Source organism: Theropithecus gelada, chromosome 16 (genome assembly GCF_003255815.1).
Source record: "Theropithecus gelada isolate Dixy chromosome 16, Tgel_1.0, whole genome shotgun sequence".
Taxonomy (NCBI): Eukaryota; Metazoa; Chordata; class Mammalia; order Primates; family Cercopithecidae; genus Theropithecus; species Theropithecus gelada.
The window spans coordinates 30679611-30696147 of NC_037684.1; the positions used below are offsets into that span (position 1 = coordinate 30679611).

General features: G+C 47.7%; 1 protein-coding gene and 2 pseudogenes across 1 annotated transcript in view; 2 read left to right on the top strand and 1 right to left on the bottom strand.

The window, feature by feature from the left end:
- The window catches only part of RETREG3 (reticulophagy regulator family member 3), an 85253-nt gene that overhangs the window by 65443 nt on the left and 3273 nt on the right, over positions 1-16537 (bottom strand). The gene's annotated exons all lie outside the window — the stretch shown is intronic.
- On the top strand, positions 5869-7178 carry LOC112610120 (annotated as a pseudogene).
- Positions 7209-7790, top strand: LOC112610121 (annotated as a pseudogene).

Consider the following 16537-nt stretch of genomic DNA (forward strand, 5'->3'; position numbering starts at 1 on the left):
GCCTGTAGTCCCAGCTACTCGGGAGGCTGAGGCAGGAGAATGGCGGGAACCCGGGAGGCGGAGCTTGCAGTGAGCTGAGATCCGGCCACTGCACTCCAGCCTGGGTGACAGAGCCAGACTCTGTCTCAAAAAAAAAAAAAAAAAAAAAAAAAAAAAAAAAAAAAAAAAAAAAAAAGTAGAGACGGGTTTCACCATGTTTGCTGGCCAGGCTGGTTTCAAACCCCTGACCTCAGGTGATCTGCCCACCTCGGCCTCCCAAAGTGCTAGGAATACAGACATGAGCCACCGCACCTGGCCGCCATTACCTTAATGGCAAAAAGCACAGTTACTTTTGCATCAACCTAATATGTCCATCTGGATGGTCTTGGCCAGACTGGCAGTTTCCCTTTACCAACACCCTTTACCTCTTCTCTATTTCAGTTGCCCACACAATGGCCAGAGCCCAGCACTTGCCATCCATGAGCTATTCCTTAACCTTAAACTTCACTGGCTCTAGCCAGGTGTGGTGGCTGTAATCCTAGCACTTTGGGAGGCCAAGGCAGATGGATCACTTGAGGTCAGGAATTCGAGACCAGCCTGGCCAACATGGTGAAACCCCGTCTCTACTAAAAATACAAAAATTAGCCAGGTGTGATGGCGCGTGCCTGTAGTCCCAGCTACTCTGGATGCTGAGACAGGAGAATCGCTAGAACCCAAGAGGCGGAGGTTGCAGTGAGCTGAGATCATGCCATTGCACTCCAGCTGGGGCAACAGAGCAAGATTCCTTCTTAAAAAAAAAAAAAAAAAAAAAAAAAGGCTGGGCGCGGTGGCTCAAGCCTGTAATCCCAGCACTTTGGGAGGCCGAGATGGGCGGATCACGAGGTCAGGAGATCGAGACCATCCTGGCTAACACGGTGAAACCCCGTCTCTACTAAAAAATACAAAAAAAAACTAGCCGGGCGAGGTGGCGGGCGCCTGTAGTCCCAGCTACACGGGAGGCTGAGGCAGGAGAATGGCGTGAACCCGGGAAGCGGAGCTTGCAGTGAGCTGAGATCTGGCCACTGCACTCCAGCCCGGGCGACAGAGCAAGACTCCGTCTCAAAAAAAAAAAAAAAACAAAACTTCAGTGGCTCATTCATGGTTCATCACTTCCTGCATCTCCAGTTTCTCATTCCCTTGGTCTCATTCTTCTTCCCTGCACTGATTCACCCTCCTCAGCTTTCAGCCCCATTCTAGCTTCACATTCTTCTTCCTGCAGCCTGGATATGCTGATCCATCCCTCCTCCATTCCCCTGATCCTCACCTCATCCTTCTGGGAGAACCCCAGCCCTGGCTCCAGCTGACTTTCTGCCCTCTTATCCCACACTTGGCAGCTGAGCACTGATGGAGCCAGTGCACACCCAAGCAGATGGTTGCCATGACAACCTGGTGGTCTCTGGCCGCCCCACCTCCTCCACTCCTGGGCTGGGAGTTCTTCTGAGCTGTCCTTGTCAGCCCTTTCTGTTTTCTACCTTTATCCTCCTCCCTTCTCATTGTCACTCTCGACAGATAACTTCACTCCTACTTGTAGGTGAAAATAGAAGCCATCAGGCAGAAGCCCCCTCAACATCCTGCCCCCAACTCCCACCCCACTGAAACATTTATTTTTATCCACTCTTATCCTTTCCTCCCTTTTATTGTAGGAAAGGTTTCCTTCCTGTAGTTAATCCCTCCACCTGAGCCCTGCATCCCAGCAGTTCAGCCTCCTCAGGGACCTTGGATCTCAAAATCCCCTCTCTGCCCTTTCAGTATTTTAACATGTTAGCCTCTTTTCTTCTAAATGCCGACACTACTAGTCTCCCTTTCTCTCTTTTCTCTTGGAGTAAGGGTTCCTAACCTGTTTAAACTGTGGATTCCCTCAGCAGTCTGGTGAGGGTTTTTTTATTTTGTTTTTTGTTTTTTGAGGCAGAGTCTCGCTCTGTCACCCAGGCTGGAGTGCAGTGGTGCGATCTAGGTTCACTGCAACCTCCACCTTCCCGGTTCAAGCAATCCTCCTGCCTCTGCCTCCCAAGCAGCTGGGATTACAGGTGCCCGCCACCATGCCCAGCTAAATTTTTTGTATTTTTAGTACAAAAATACCATGTTGGCCAGGCTGGTCTCGAACTCCTGACCTCAGATGATCTGCCTGCCTCAGCCTTCCAAAGTGCTGGGATTACAGGCATGGGCCACTGCGCCCGGTCGATGTTTTTTGAATACATAAAATGATACACATAGAATTACCACAGGAACCAATTACATACAATATGTTGTTACAATATTTTTAAGTTGCATGGATAATTTTTGACATAGTTATATATTTTCTTTTATTTTGTGCCCTTTATTAATGCATTCAATAATGAGATCTTGAAGTGGGCCTAATAACTTCTGTATTTAAATTTTTTATTTTTATTTATTTATTTTTTTAGAGACAAGGTCTCACTCTGTTGCTCAGGTTAGAGTGCAATGGCATGATCATAGCTCACTGTAACTTCAAACTCGTGGGCTCAAGCAATCCGCCTGCCTTAGCCTCGCAAAATGTTGGAACTATAGGCATGTGCCACCACGCCTGGCTAATTTTTTTTATTTTTATTTTTTTGTAGAGAGAGGGGGTCTGTATGTTGCCCAAGCTGGTCTCAAACTCCTGGGCTCAAGTGATCCTCTCACCTCGGCCTCCCAAAGTGCTGGGATTACAGGTGTGAGCCATCACGCCCAGCAATTTCTGTCTTTTTAAAATATTGATAATTATAAGCAATATTTTGCAATATCTGCATCAAAAAAACTTTTTTTCACTAGCTGAGCATGGCAGCATGTGCCTACAGTTCCAGCTATTCGGTAGCCTGAGAGGTTGCAGCTCCAGTGCATGGTGATTACACCACTATACTCCAGCCTGGGTGACAGAGCGAGACCCTGAACCCTCTTTAAAAAAAAAAAAAAGGCCGGGCGCGGTGGCTCAAGTCTGTAATCCCAGCACTTTGGGAGGCCGAGACGGGCGGATCACGAGGTCAGGAGATCGAGACCATCCTGGCTGACACGGTGAAACCCCGTCTCTACTAAAAAATACAAAAAAAAAACTAGCCGGGCGAAGTGGCGTGCGCCTGTAGTTCCAGCTACTCGGGAGGCTGAGGCAGGAGAATGGCATGAACCCGGGAGGCGGAGCTTGCAGTGAGCCAAGATCACGCCCCTGCACTCCAGCCTGGGCGGCAGAGCGAGACTCTGTCTCAAAAAAAAAAAAAAAAAAAAAGGTATACTTACTGACCACGTCCTTATCTTCCACACATCTCAATTTTATGATTTCTCAAACATCCATTTGTGCCAACTGTATATAAGGATAAACAGTGATTGTTTCAGCAGCATATATACTAAAATTGGAATGATACAGAGATTAGCAAAATTAAATTAAAAATTCAAAAATACAGAAAGAATAAGTAACCTTTTGCAATCTAGTTTTTACTCCATGGCCCAGGGCCACTAGTCTCTCCAAAGTTTCACATGGTCCCATGAATTTTTTTTTTTTTTTTGAGACAGAGTCTCACTCTGTTGCCCAGTCTGGAGTGCAAGTGCCATTCACTCGGCTCACTGCAACCTCTGCCTCCCAGCCTCAAGCGATTCTCCTCCCTCAGCCTCCCAAGTAGCTGGGATTACAGGTGTGCACCACCACGCCTGGCTAATTTTTATGTTTTTAGTAGAGATGGGGTTTCACCATGTTGGCCAGGCTGGTCTCAAACTCCTGACCTTAAATAGTCCATCCACTTAGGCCTCTCAAAATGCTGGGATTACAGGCATGAGCCACGGTGCCTGGGCCCTTGAATTTAAAGTACCTTTTTCTTTTCTTTCTTTTGAGACAGAGTTTTGCTCCTGTTGCCCAGCCTGGAGTACAATGGAGCGATTTCAGCTCACTGCAACATCTGCTTCCCGGTTTCAAGTGATTCTCCTGCCTCAGCCTCCTGAGTAACTGGGACTACAGGCATGCGCCACCATGCCTGGCTAATTTTGTATTTTTAGTAGAGATAGGGGTTTCTCAATGTTGGTTAGGCTGGTCTCGAACTCCTGATCTCAAGTGATCCACCCGCTTCAGCTTCCCAACGTGCTGGGATTACAGGCGAGAGCCACCACACCCGGCTTTTCTTTTCTTCTTTTTTTTTCAATAAGCATGTTTCAGAGCTCAGTTTGATTATGTAACATCTAGCATGAGTGACTCTATTCTGGTTTGGTCTGAATTGCTAGGGCCTAGGACAGGAAGCTAGTCTAAAGCAATGGCCTCCTGTAAATTGTATTTAACAGCATGAATAGGGTCTTACAGGGAGAATACGTGGTGTGGGAACATCCTAGATTGGAGGAGGACTAGACTAGAACCTGATAGTGAATGGCAAAGAAAAATGAAGGAGCAAGCAAAAAAAGCAGAAGGAAACCTGGCGTGTGTCAGTATGGTTTCATTGCCTACCCCTTCATTTGGGACAAAGCCTTGATTTCGTTTTGCATTCCACCCTTCCTCCAAGTGGTTCAGCAATGAGTCCTGATTAATCCAAGCCAATCTTGTTATCACAATTTCCCTGCCAGGGACTGATTTAGGAAGGGACATAAGATGCAATTCAGGCCAGTGAGATGTGAGGAAAGACTTCTAGGGGCTTCTGGGGAAGGTCTCCTCATTGGTTAAAAATAAAGAGACATATGGGAAGAGACACACTAGCTAGCTGCATGTTTTCATGTTGGGATATAGCATTGGAATGACTTGTATTAGGGTTTTCCAGAGAAACAGAACCAGTAGGTTCTAGATATAGATATACACATAGATATTTATATATGAGGAGATTTATAGGAATTGGCTTATGTGGTTATGGAGACCAGGAAGCCCCATGATATGCTCTCTGCGAGCTGGAGAACCTGGAAAGCCAGTGTGTAATTCTGTCTGAGTCCAAACACCGGGTAATCAGCCGAGGGCCAATGATGTGGGTCCCACTCTGAGTCCGGAAGCCCAAGTCTGAGGCTAGGAGGAAATGGGTGTCTCAGCGCAAGTAGAGAGAGTGAGTTCACCCTTGCTCCATCCTTTTGTTCTATTCAGGCCTTTAATGGATTGAGTGATGCCTACCCATACTGGGAGAGTCATCTGCTTCACTCAGTTCATCAGCTTAAATGAAAATCCCTTCCAGAAACATCCTCACAGACACAGCCAGAAATAATGTTTTACCAGTTATCTGGGCATCCCTTAGCCCAGTCAAGTAGTACACTCAATTAACCATCACACACTGCTACAGTCATCCTTGAACAGTGCAGAGAGCACCTTTACGACAAGCCATCGTCTTCAGGGTGGTAGACCAGAACGGTGGATGGTAGCTGGGAGCAGCAGCTCATGCATGTAATCCCAGCACTTTGGGAGGCCAAGGCAGGCAGATTGCTTGATCCGAGAAGTTCAAGACTAGCCTGGGTGACATGGTGAAACCCTGTCTCTACCAAAAAAACCCAAAAATATTAGCTGGGCATGGTGGCACATGCCTGTAGTCCCAGCACTTTGGGAGGCTGAGGCAGGAGGATCATTTGAGTCCAAAGGTCGAGGCTGTGGTGGGCCAAAATCATGCCACTGTACTCCAGCCTGGGTTATAGAGTGAGACCCTGTCTCAAAAAAAAAAAAAGGTGGAAAGTACCCAAGTCCCTGATGACACTGCTGAGCCTTCAAATTAATCAGCCCTGAAGCTCTTCAAATGTGAGATATATTTTTCCTATGATTTAAGCTATTTGACTTGGAGTCTTTTTTTTTTTTTTTTTTTTTTCAGCTAAAGGCACAGCCATAGAGAAGAATACTGCAAGAGCCGAGGCAGCAGAAAGCTCCAAAGAAGAAATGAGTTGGCATCTGAGGCTGCAGGGAAACAGAGTCATATGGAGACAGAACAAGGTACTTTAGGCTGGGTGTGGTGGCACATGCCTGTAATCCTAGCTACTTGGGAGGCTGAGGCAGGAGAATCACTTGAACCCGGGAGGCAGAGGTTGTAGTGAGCCGAGATCGCACCACTGCACTGTGCCAGCTTGGGCAACAAGAGTGACACTCCATCTCAAAGAAAAAAAAAATGGCCAGGCATAGTGGTTCATACCTGTAATCCCAGCATTTTGAGAGGCCAAGGCAGGAGCATTACTTGAGGTCAGGAGTTTGAGACCAGCCTGGCCAACATGGTGAAACTTCGTCTCTACTAAAAATACAAAAATTACCTTGGCATGGTGGTGTGTTCCGGTAATCCCAGCTTCTTGGGAGGCTGAGGCAGGAGAATTGCTTGAACCTGGGAAGTGGAGGTTGCAGGGAGCCAAGATCATGCCATAGCATGCCAGCCTGGGTGGTAGAGCAAGACTCTGTCTCAAAAAAAAATTTTCAATTAAATAATTAAAAAAAAAAAAAACACCACGAGATTCACAGCAACCAATCCAAAAGGCTCAGTTTACCCGTTGCCATGATAATGATGTCCCCTCTGTTTTAATCCTGTAAGGAAATCACTTTGAAACAACCAATCCACTTTTTGTTCTCTGTTTCTGCTTTCCTCAGTCCTTCTCTGTCTATAAAACCAATCTTTTTGGCTGGGCGCAGTGGCTCACGCCTGTAATCCCAGCACTTTGGGAGGCTGAGGCGGCCAGATCACAAGGTCAGGAGATCGAGACCATCCTGGCTAACACGGTGAAACCCCGTCTCTACTAAAAATACAAAAAATTAGCTGGGCGTGGTGACGGGCCCCTGTAGTCCCAGCTACTCGGGAGGCTGAGGCAGGAGAATGGCGTGAACCCAGGAGGCAGAGCTTGCAGTGAGCCGAGATCGCGCCACTGCACTCCAGCCTGGGGGACAGAGCGAGACTCCATCTCAAAAAAAAAAAAAAAAAAAAAACCAACCCAGAACCACAGCCTAATTTGTAACCCCATAGAGATGACTCTGGCACTAGTGAACAATGCTGCTGTGATTTATGCGAAACCTCAATTGGCCACATTTTGTTACTATGCCAAAGGTGAGCTGGTTCCTCCACCCCTGTTGAGATCCTTAGAGCTATCCAAAGCCTGGGGGAAAAAAATAAGTCACTAGTGCTCAAACTGGTAGCTTCAAACCGCTCACAGTTAAGTGCTGAATGATTTCGTGGCCATTGAGGTGTGAATGTGGTTTTATGTTTGGAGAGATCACAGGCAAGTGTGGCATGATTGGCTGTAATATTTGAAGAACAAGACTAGCGAACAATACAGTCAGGATGGCTAAGGGTGACCCCAAGAAACCAAAGGGCAAGATGTCTGATTATGCCTTCTTTGTGTAGACATGAAGAGAAGAACATAAGAAGAAAAACCCAAAGGTCCCTGTCAATTTTGCAGAATTTTCCAAGAAGTGCTCTGAGAGGTGGAAGACAATGTCCGAGAAAGAGAAATCTAAATTCGATGAACAGGCAAAGGCGGATAAAGTGCGCTATGATCGGGAAATGAAGGATTATGGACCAGCTAAGGGAGGCAAGAAGAAGAAGGATCCTAATGCTCCCAAAAGGCCACCATCTGGATTCTTCCTGTTCTGTTCAGAATTCTGCCCCAACATCAAATCCACAAACCCCAGCATCTCTATTGGAGACGTGGCAAAAAAGCTGGGTGAGATGTGGAAGAACTTAAATGACAGTGAAAAGCAGCCTTATATCACTCAGGCGGCAAAGCTGAAGGAAAAGTATGAGAAGGATGTTGCTGTCTACAAGTCGAAAGGAAAGTCTGATGGCACAAAGGGTCCTGCTAAAGTCGCCGGGAAAAAGGTGGAAGAGGAAGATGAAGATGAGGAGTTCCCTATTCTACACTAGGTGCTGACTTTTTGGTATGTTTATCTCCTTCACAAAACCATATGACTTTGGTTTGCTATCTCTATTTTCCGAGCTTAAAACAGTATGCAAGGCCAGGCGTGGTGGCTCACACCTGTAATCCCAGCACTTTAGGAGGCCGAGGCAGGTGGATCACCTGAGGTCGGGAGTTTGAGACCAGCCTGGCCAACATGGAGAAACCCTGTCTCTACTAGAGATACAAAATTAACTGGGCATGGTGGCGCATGCCTGTAGTCTCAGCTACTCTGGAGGCTGAGGCAGGAGAATTGCTTGAACCCGGAAGGCAGAGGTTGCAGTGAACCGAGATCGCACCATTGCACTCCAGCCTGGGCAACAAGAGCAAAACTCCGTCTCCAAACAAAACAAAACAAAACAAAACAAAACAAAACAAAACAAAACAGCCGGGCGCGGTGGCTCACGCCTGTAATCCCAGCACTTTAGGAGGCCGAGACGGGCGGATCACGAGGTCAGGAGATCGAGACCATCCTGGCTAACCCGGTGAAACCCCGTCTCTACTAAAAAATACAAAAAACTAGCCGGGCGAGGCAGCGGGCGCCTGTAGTCCCAGCTACTCGGGAGGCTGAGGCAGGAGAATGGCGTAAACCCGGGAGGCGGAGCTTGCAGTGAGCTGAGATCCGGCCACTGCACTCCAGCCTGGGCGACAGAGTGAGACTCTGTCTCAAAACAAAACAAAACAAAACAAGTGTGCAAACTTGCACATGTGCCCACTGAACCTAGAATAAGAGTTGGAAATAAAAAAAAAAGATATGGCAAATAAATCTATCAAGAAAAGGGGCCAGGCGCAGTGGCTCACGCCTGTAATCCCAACACTTTGGGAGGCCGAGGCAGGTGGATCATGAGGTCAGGAGATGGAGACCATCCTGGCTAACATGGTGAAACCCCGTCTCTACTAAAAATACAAAAAATTAGCCTGGCGTGCTGGGGGGCGCCTGTAGTCCCAGCTACTCGGGAGGCTGAGGCAGGAGAATGGCATGAACCCAGGGGGCGGAGCTTGCAGTGAGCCGAGATCACACCACTGCACTCCAGCCTGTGACAGCAAGACTCCATCTCAAAAAAAAAAAAAAAAAAAATCTATCAAGAAAAAAATACCAGTGTGCCAGCATAGTACAGATGCATAATAAAAAAAAGAATAATCAAATGATCTACAAACAGGATTACTTTTAGGCTTATTTTCTTTTTCCTATTCCTTGAGAAAACAATACAGAAACAGCCCATTTTGTTCTATTTCACAACTAAAATATGAATTTAGTACAACTCCCTTCACACAAAAAGCGTCGGCTCTTTGCCTTCATTGTTTTAATTTTTCCTTTTCTTGTTTTGTTTTGTTTTATTTTGTTTTGTTTTTGAGACAGAGTCTTGCTTTGTGCCCGGGCTGGAGTGCAGTGGCACGATCTTGGCTCACTGCAACCTCCACCTCCTTGGTTCAAACAATTCCCCTGCCTCAGCCTCCTGAGTAGCTGGGATTACAGGCGGACACCACCATGTCTGGCTATTTTTTTATTTTTTTATTTTTAGTAGAGACGGGGTTTCACCATGTTGGCCAGACTGGTCTCAAACTCCTTACCTCAGGCAATCTGTCTGCCTCGGCCTCCCAAAGTGCTGGGATTACAGACGTGAGCCACCGCGCCTGGCCCCCTTTTCTTTATTTCGGAAGTTAAACTCCCTGGGGTCATAAGATTCCAGTCTCATGACTAAAAGCAGTTCTAATTAGCTGCTCTTCTTCCCAGTCCCTGCCACAGCCTCATTTGCCCACCTCATACCTCTACCTCCTCACCTCGACAAGATACCTGTGCTCCTGACATACTGGAGGCTGGGCATTCAGGAAAGGTCAGAAATGAAAGTGCATTCCAAAACATGTTTTATTCCACCTGGGATGTCCAAGAAAGGCTCTGGACATTTAACAAACTTGTTAGTTTACAAATGCTACATTTATTATCAGAGGCAGACCAAGGCCTCAGACTAAGGAACAGCACATCCCACTGCATTATCACAACCTGGACTAGAGAACTTGGAGCCAAGCAAATTAAAGTCAACATTCAACAATCAAGCCATGGGTAAATGACCTTGAGGCCCTGAATGTGAAACCTATGAGAAGGACCATGAATCTGAGCAGAAGCTCAACCTCATGAAAGTTTGACCTTAAACTGAATCTGTGGGATCATAAGTACTTGGGTGTTCAAGACCAGCCTGGGCAACTCCTGTCTCTACAGAAAAAAAAAAAAAAAAAAATGGCCAGGTGAAGTGGCTCATGCCTGTAATCCCAGCATTTTGGGAGGCCAAGGCAGGAGGATCACCTGAGGTCAGGAGTTCGAGACCAGCCTGGCCAACATGGTGAAACTTCGTCTCTACTAAAAATACAAACTAGCCGGGCATGGTGGCTGCTGCCTGTAATTCCAGCTATTTGAGAGGCTGAGGTGGGAAAATTGCTTGAACCCCAGATGGGGGCGTTGCAGTAAGCTGAGATCGTGCCACTGCACTCCAGCCTGGGCGACAGAGTGAGACTCTGTCTCAAAAACAAACAAACACATAAAAATTAGCCAATGTGGTGGTATGTGTCTGTAGTCCCAGGTTCTCATGAGGTTGAGGTGGGAGGATCAATTGAGCCCAGGACTCAGGAGGTCGAGACTGCAGTCAGCCATGATTGTGCCAGTGTACTCCAGCCTAGATGACAGAGCAAGATCTTGTCTCAAAAAAATAAAATAAAAATAAAAAAATAAACTTTCGCCTGCAGCAGCAGCCAAACTATACCTCAGTTCTGATTGCATCTAGTGATAATAATAATAGTGGTTAATATTTGTTAAGTGCTTACTATGAGTCAGTCACTGTGCTAGGTGCTCATGCATCATCACATGTAACCCATATCGACTGGTCAGTTCTCAGGAGAAATGGAAAGCATACCCTGCTAATGACTGGGAGAGCTACGGTCAGATCTGTGAGTACATTTCAATTTCCAACCTATTTCTATAAGAGTAGGAAGAGAGGCACCTCCTGTGTGTTAGAGATGGCTTCTGAGAGCAACTGTGCTGTGCAACTCCTCCAACTCAGATTCACATTTTCCATTTTTTTTTTTTTTAATTTGAGATGGAGTTTCACTCTTGTTGCCCAGGCTAGAGCATGATGTCATGATCTCTCAGCTCACCGCAACCTTCGCCTCCCAGGTTCAAGCACTTCTCCTTCCTCAGCCTCCCAAGTAGCTGGGATTACAGGCATGTGCCACCATGCCCAGCTAATTTTTTGTATTTTTAGTACAGATGGGGTTTCTCCATGTTGGTCAGGCTGGTCTTGAACTCCCAACCTCAGGTGATCCACTTGCCTTGGCCTCCCAGAGTGCTGGGATTACAGGCGTGAACCACCGCACTTGGCCAAATTCACATTTTCTAACCTGCTTGCCTACAACCTGGGATTTGAAGAAAGTTTTCCAACTTTTGGGAGACTTAAACTCATCCTTCAACTTATGGGAGACTATATGTTTGAGTAAGGCACTGTTATGAATCACAAGAAAAGAAAAAATTTAATTTCCTGGTTTCCCGAGTGTATGAACTAATTATCATTGTTATTATTGTTTTATTTTATTTAATTAATTACTTTATTTTTTGAGACGGAGTTTCACTCTTGTCGCCCAGGCTGGACTGCAATGGCACGGTCTTGGCTCACTGCAACCTCTGCCTCCCGGGTTCAAGCGATTCTCCTGTCTCATCCTCTCAAGTAGCTGGGATTACAGGCGACCATCACCATGTCTGGCTAATTTTTGTATTTTTAGTAGAGATGGGGTTTCATCACATTGGCCAGGCTGGTCTCAAACTCATGACCTCAGGTGATCCATTCGCCTCGGCGTCCCAAAGTGTTGGAATTACAGACGTCAGCCACCGCACCTGGCCTATTTTATTTTTTTTTTGAGAGTCTTACTCTGTCACTCAGGCTGGAGTGCAGTGGCGAGATCTCGGCTCACTGCAACCTCTGCCTCCCAGGTTCAAGTGATTCTCCTGACTCAGCCTCCCAAGTAGCTGTAACTATAGGCATGTGCCACTACTCGGATCATTTTTGTATTTTTAGTAGAGACGGCATTTCACCATATTGGCCAGGCTGGTCTCGAACTCTCAACCTCAAGTGATCCGCTCACCTCGGCCTCCCAAAGTGCTCGGATTATAGGCGTGAGCCACCACACCCGGCTAATTATTATTTTTAGAGATGGGGGTCTCGCTATGTTGCCCAGACTGGGCTCAAACTCCTCTGCTCAACCAATCCTAGGCCTCCCAAGTACCTGGGACTACAGATGGCGCCACCGCGCCCGGCTTTAGCTTACTACGTTAAAGCCCTACCAGACTCACGTGGCCGGGGGCCAGTTTATTCTCATCTCTTGAAGCCATGCGCTTCACCTGGGCCGACTGGGAGAAGCCTCTGAAGCCAGCCAGCCCCTAAGGAGTGGTTCTGTCGGGGGAAGGGAGCCTCAAGGCTAACGAAGGAGCTCCGACCCCGCCCTTCAACTTCAGAGGGAGCAATGAACCCCCTTCCCTGAAAGGACGAGATTACTGGGTCCTCTTGGGGGACTCTGGAGATCCTCCTGGCCGGAGCTGGAGGAAGCTGGGAGGCCCGGCGGGGTGCGGGGAGGGAAACTGAGCCGAGGCCGGGTAGAGGGCGGGCGTGGGGCGAGCCAGAGACTTCTCAAGAAGCCCAGAGGATTCTGGGGACTGGAAAGCGGCCGAGTTTTTTAAAAAAAAAAAAAAAAAAAAGAGAGAGAGAGAGAGAGGATGGAGAAAACAAAATCTCTCGTCTGAGCATGACTCTTGGCTGTGGTGCTTTCCCCAGCGCCTCTGCAGCGGTTCCCAGAGAAAGCCCGCCAGGCGGGGACAGAGGGACAGACCGACGCAACGGTCTTCCCAGCGCAGACTTGGAACGCCCCAGGGGGTGGGGGAGGCTGCACCACCTCTTCAGTAATTGGTTTGGAGACAATTGGCCATCCATATGGAAAAGATAAAGTAGATCCTATCTGACGGCAGGCCTCCAAATAAATTCCAGATGAACTAGAGCCCTACAGGGAACAAGCAACGCTATTATAGAGCTTTGGGAAGAAAACGTAAAGATAACTGTATGACACGGGGATAGGGGATGTTTTCTCTAACAAAGTATAAAACGTGCAAAACATAAAGGAAACGATAGTATGGACCGGGCGCAGTGACTCCCGCCTGTAACCCCAGCACTTTGGGAGGCTGAGGAGGGAGGATCGCTTGAGCCCAGGAGTTTTTGTTTTTGTTTTCTTGAGACAAGGCCTCTTGCTCTTGCCCAGGCTGGAGTGCAGTGGCAGCGAGATCTCTGCTCACTGCAACCTCCGCCTCCCAAGGAGCTGGGTGGGGCTACAGCACCGGCACCACACTTGGCTAATTAAAAAAAAATTTGTTTTTGGCCCGGCGAGGTGGCTCATGCCTGTAATTCCAGCACTTTGGGAGGCCAAGGTGGGCAGATCACGAGGTCAGGAGATCAAGACCATCATGACTAACACAGTGAAACCCCACCTGTACTAAAAATACAAAAAATTAGCCAGGCGTGATGTCGGGCGCCTGTAGTCCCAGCTACTTGGGAGGCTGAGGCAGGAGAATGGGTGACACCAGGAGGTGGGGCTTGCAGTGAGCTGAGACTGGGCCACTGCACTCCAGCCTGGGGGACAGGGCGAGACTCCGTCTCAAAAAAAAAAAAAAATTTTTTTTTTTTACACAGATGAGGCCTCACTATATTGCCCAGGCAGGTCTCAAACTCCTGGCCTTAAATGATTCTCCCGCCTCGGCCTCCCAAAGTGCTGGGATTACTGGTTATGCCACTGTGCCCAGGGAGCCCAGGAGTCCGAGATGAGCCTGGGCAACACAGCGAGACCCCTGTCTCTATTTTTTTTTTTTTAAAGATGGTGTGGTGTTATGATACATATTGGTTTTCATCCACAGCTCAGGACTCCCATTGTCCTTGTTAGTCTTTTGTTATAATATTGGGTGTGGGCCGGGCGCGGTGGCTCACGCCTGTAATCCCAGCACTTTGGGAGGCCGAGGCGGGCGGATCACGAGGTCAGGAGATCGAGACCATCCTGGCTAACATGGTGAAACCCCGTCTCTACTAAAAATGCAAAAAATTAGCCGGGCGAAGCGGCGGGCGCCTGTAGTCCCAGCTACTCGGGGGGCTGAGGCAGGAGAATGGCGTGAACCCGGGAGGCGGAGCTTGCAGTGAGCCGAGATCGCGCCACTGCACTCCAGCCTGGGCGACTAAGCGAGACTCTGTCTCAAAAAAAAAAAAAAAAAAAATATTGGGTGTGTTAGCCCTCAGGGGCAGTGTCTGACCACCTCCTGCCCTCCTTTCACTCTAACATTCCTGGGCCTTTCTGCCTGTGGGCCTTAAGATCCTCCCATAAAGCTTCCATGAAAACCCTAGAGGACAGGGTTTAGTGAAGCTTCCAGATGCCTGAACACCTGGAGGTTCCTGGAGGGTGGAGTGCCCACAGAGGGCATGGAAGCTCCACAGCCCTGCCCTCAAACCTCACCTTCCGTGTCTCTTCATCTGTATCCTTTGCAATCTACGGGCTTTTTTTTTTTGGACGGAATCTTGGTCTTTCACCCAGGCTGGAGTGCAGTGGTGGGCCATCTTGGCTCACTGCAACCTCCGCCTCCAAGGTTCAAGCGAGTCTCATTGCCTTAGCCTTCCTTGTAGCTGGGATTACAGGCACCCATCAAAAACGCCTGGCTAATTTTTTTTTTTTTTAAGTAGAGACGGTTTCACCATGTTGCCCAGGCTGGTTTCGAAGTCCTAACCTCAAACGATCCACTTGCCTCGGCCTCGCAAAGAGCTGGGATTATAGGCATGAGCCACTACACCAGGCCTGCATATGGTTTCTAATAAACCAGTAATTGTCAGTGTTTTCCCAAGTTCTGTGAGCTGCTCCCACAAATTAATTAGACCCAAAGAGGGGGTCATGAGAACCCCAGCTTGAAGCCTGCTGGTCCGAAGTTCTGGAGGCCCAGACTTGGGATTGGTATGGGGCAGGGAGGAAGTCTTGGGGACTAAGCCCTCAATCTATGAGATCTGACACTATCTCTGGGTAGATGGTGTTGGAACTGAATTAAAGGACACCCAGCTGGTGTCCAGTGCTGGGTGGGGAAAAAAGCCCCATGTGTATGGTCACAGAAATCTTCTGTGTGGATGATTGCTGTGGCGTGGGAGTAGAGGAAATGGTTAGAGAGTTTTCTCTAAACAATTGGTGTCAGTGAAGTGGGATTTGCAGAATGACCCTGACTCACATAAACAAGTGGTTTGGGAAGAAAAATGATAAAAGGGTGGGGGAAGAGGTCTTCGATTCCTGGTTGACCATGTGGTCACCATGGTGTGAAGCCACAACTCTGTTGAGATCAGTTACTAAAGGTAAAACTTACCAGTGGAATTTAGAGATGGATCCAACTCCCCAGGAATTGGTTCATTGAATGCATAAGAAAATGCAAACTAGTAAGAAAAATGTGAAATATTCAGTCCCTTGATTGTTGTTATCTATAATGGCTAAAATGAAAGTAAAAGAGGGTGCTGGGTTAGGAATTGAGGCTGGACCAAGCACAGATGTGAGTCTGGCTGAGCTCAGGCCACTAGCTTCAGAGTCACCCACAAATAAGAAAATTATGCAGGGACAACAGAAAGTACTTCTGAGACCTGTGGTTACCAAGAAGGTAGTCCGTGTGAAGGAACCAAGTAACTATTGAAACCAGAGAGTAGAGTGTGGAGGAATTGTTCCAGTTCGTAGATCAGTATTATCAGCTTCCTGAGGAAGATTTACTAAAATGGATTCTGAGAGTGACTAATTTAGGGGCAGTATGCAGAGTGAAAGAGCATGTTTGGGTGATGTAGGACTCACAGTTCACTATTCTAGTCACAGATGGGTATATACGATTCAGACACACAGGAGGTTATTCCTGAGGGAACAGCCAGCCTGGTGGAATGTAGAAAAGTCACTGTAAAGGCCGGGTGTGGTGGTTCACACCTGTAATCCCAGCACTTTGGGAGGCCAAGGCAGGTGGATCACCTGAGGTCAGGAGTTCAAGACCAGCCAGGCCAACATGGTGAAACCCCATCTCTATTAAAAATACAAAAATTAGCCGGGTGTGTTGGCTCATGCCTGTAATCCCAGTTACTCGAGAGGCTGAGGCGAGATAATCACTTGAACATGGGAGGCGGAGGTTGCAGTGAGCCAAAATCATGCCACTGCACTCCAGCCTGGGCAACAGAAAGAGGCTCTGTCTCAAAAAAAAAAAAAAAAAAAAAAAAAATAGCTGGCATGGTGGCCTGTGCCTGTAGCCTCAGCTACTCAGGAGGCTGAGGTGGAAAGATCGCTTGAGCCCAGGATGTCAAGGCTGCATAAAAAGTCTCAGAGGCCGGGTGCGGTGGCTCACGCCTGTAATCCCAACATTTTGGAAGGCCAAGGTGGGCAGATCACAAGGTCAGGAGTTTGAGACCAGCCTGGCCAACATGGTAAAACCCCGTCTCTACTAAAAATACAAAAATTAGCAGAGTATGGTGAAGCGTGCCTATAATCCCAGGTACTTGGGAGGCTGAAGCAGAAGAATTGCTTGAACCCAGGAGGCAGAGGTTGCACTGAGCTGAGATCAAGCCATTGCACTCCAGCCTGGGCTACAGAGTGAGACTACATCTCAAAAAAAAAAAAAAAAAAAAAAAAAAGGCTGGGCGTG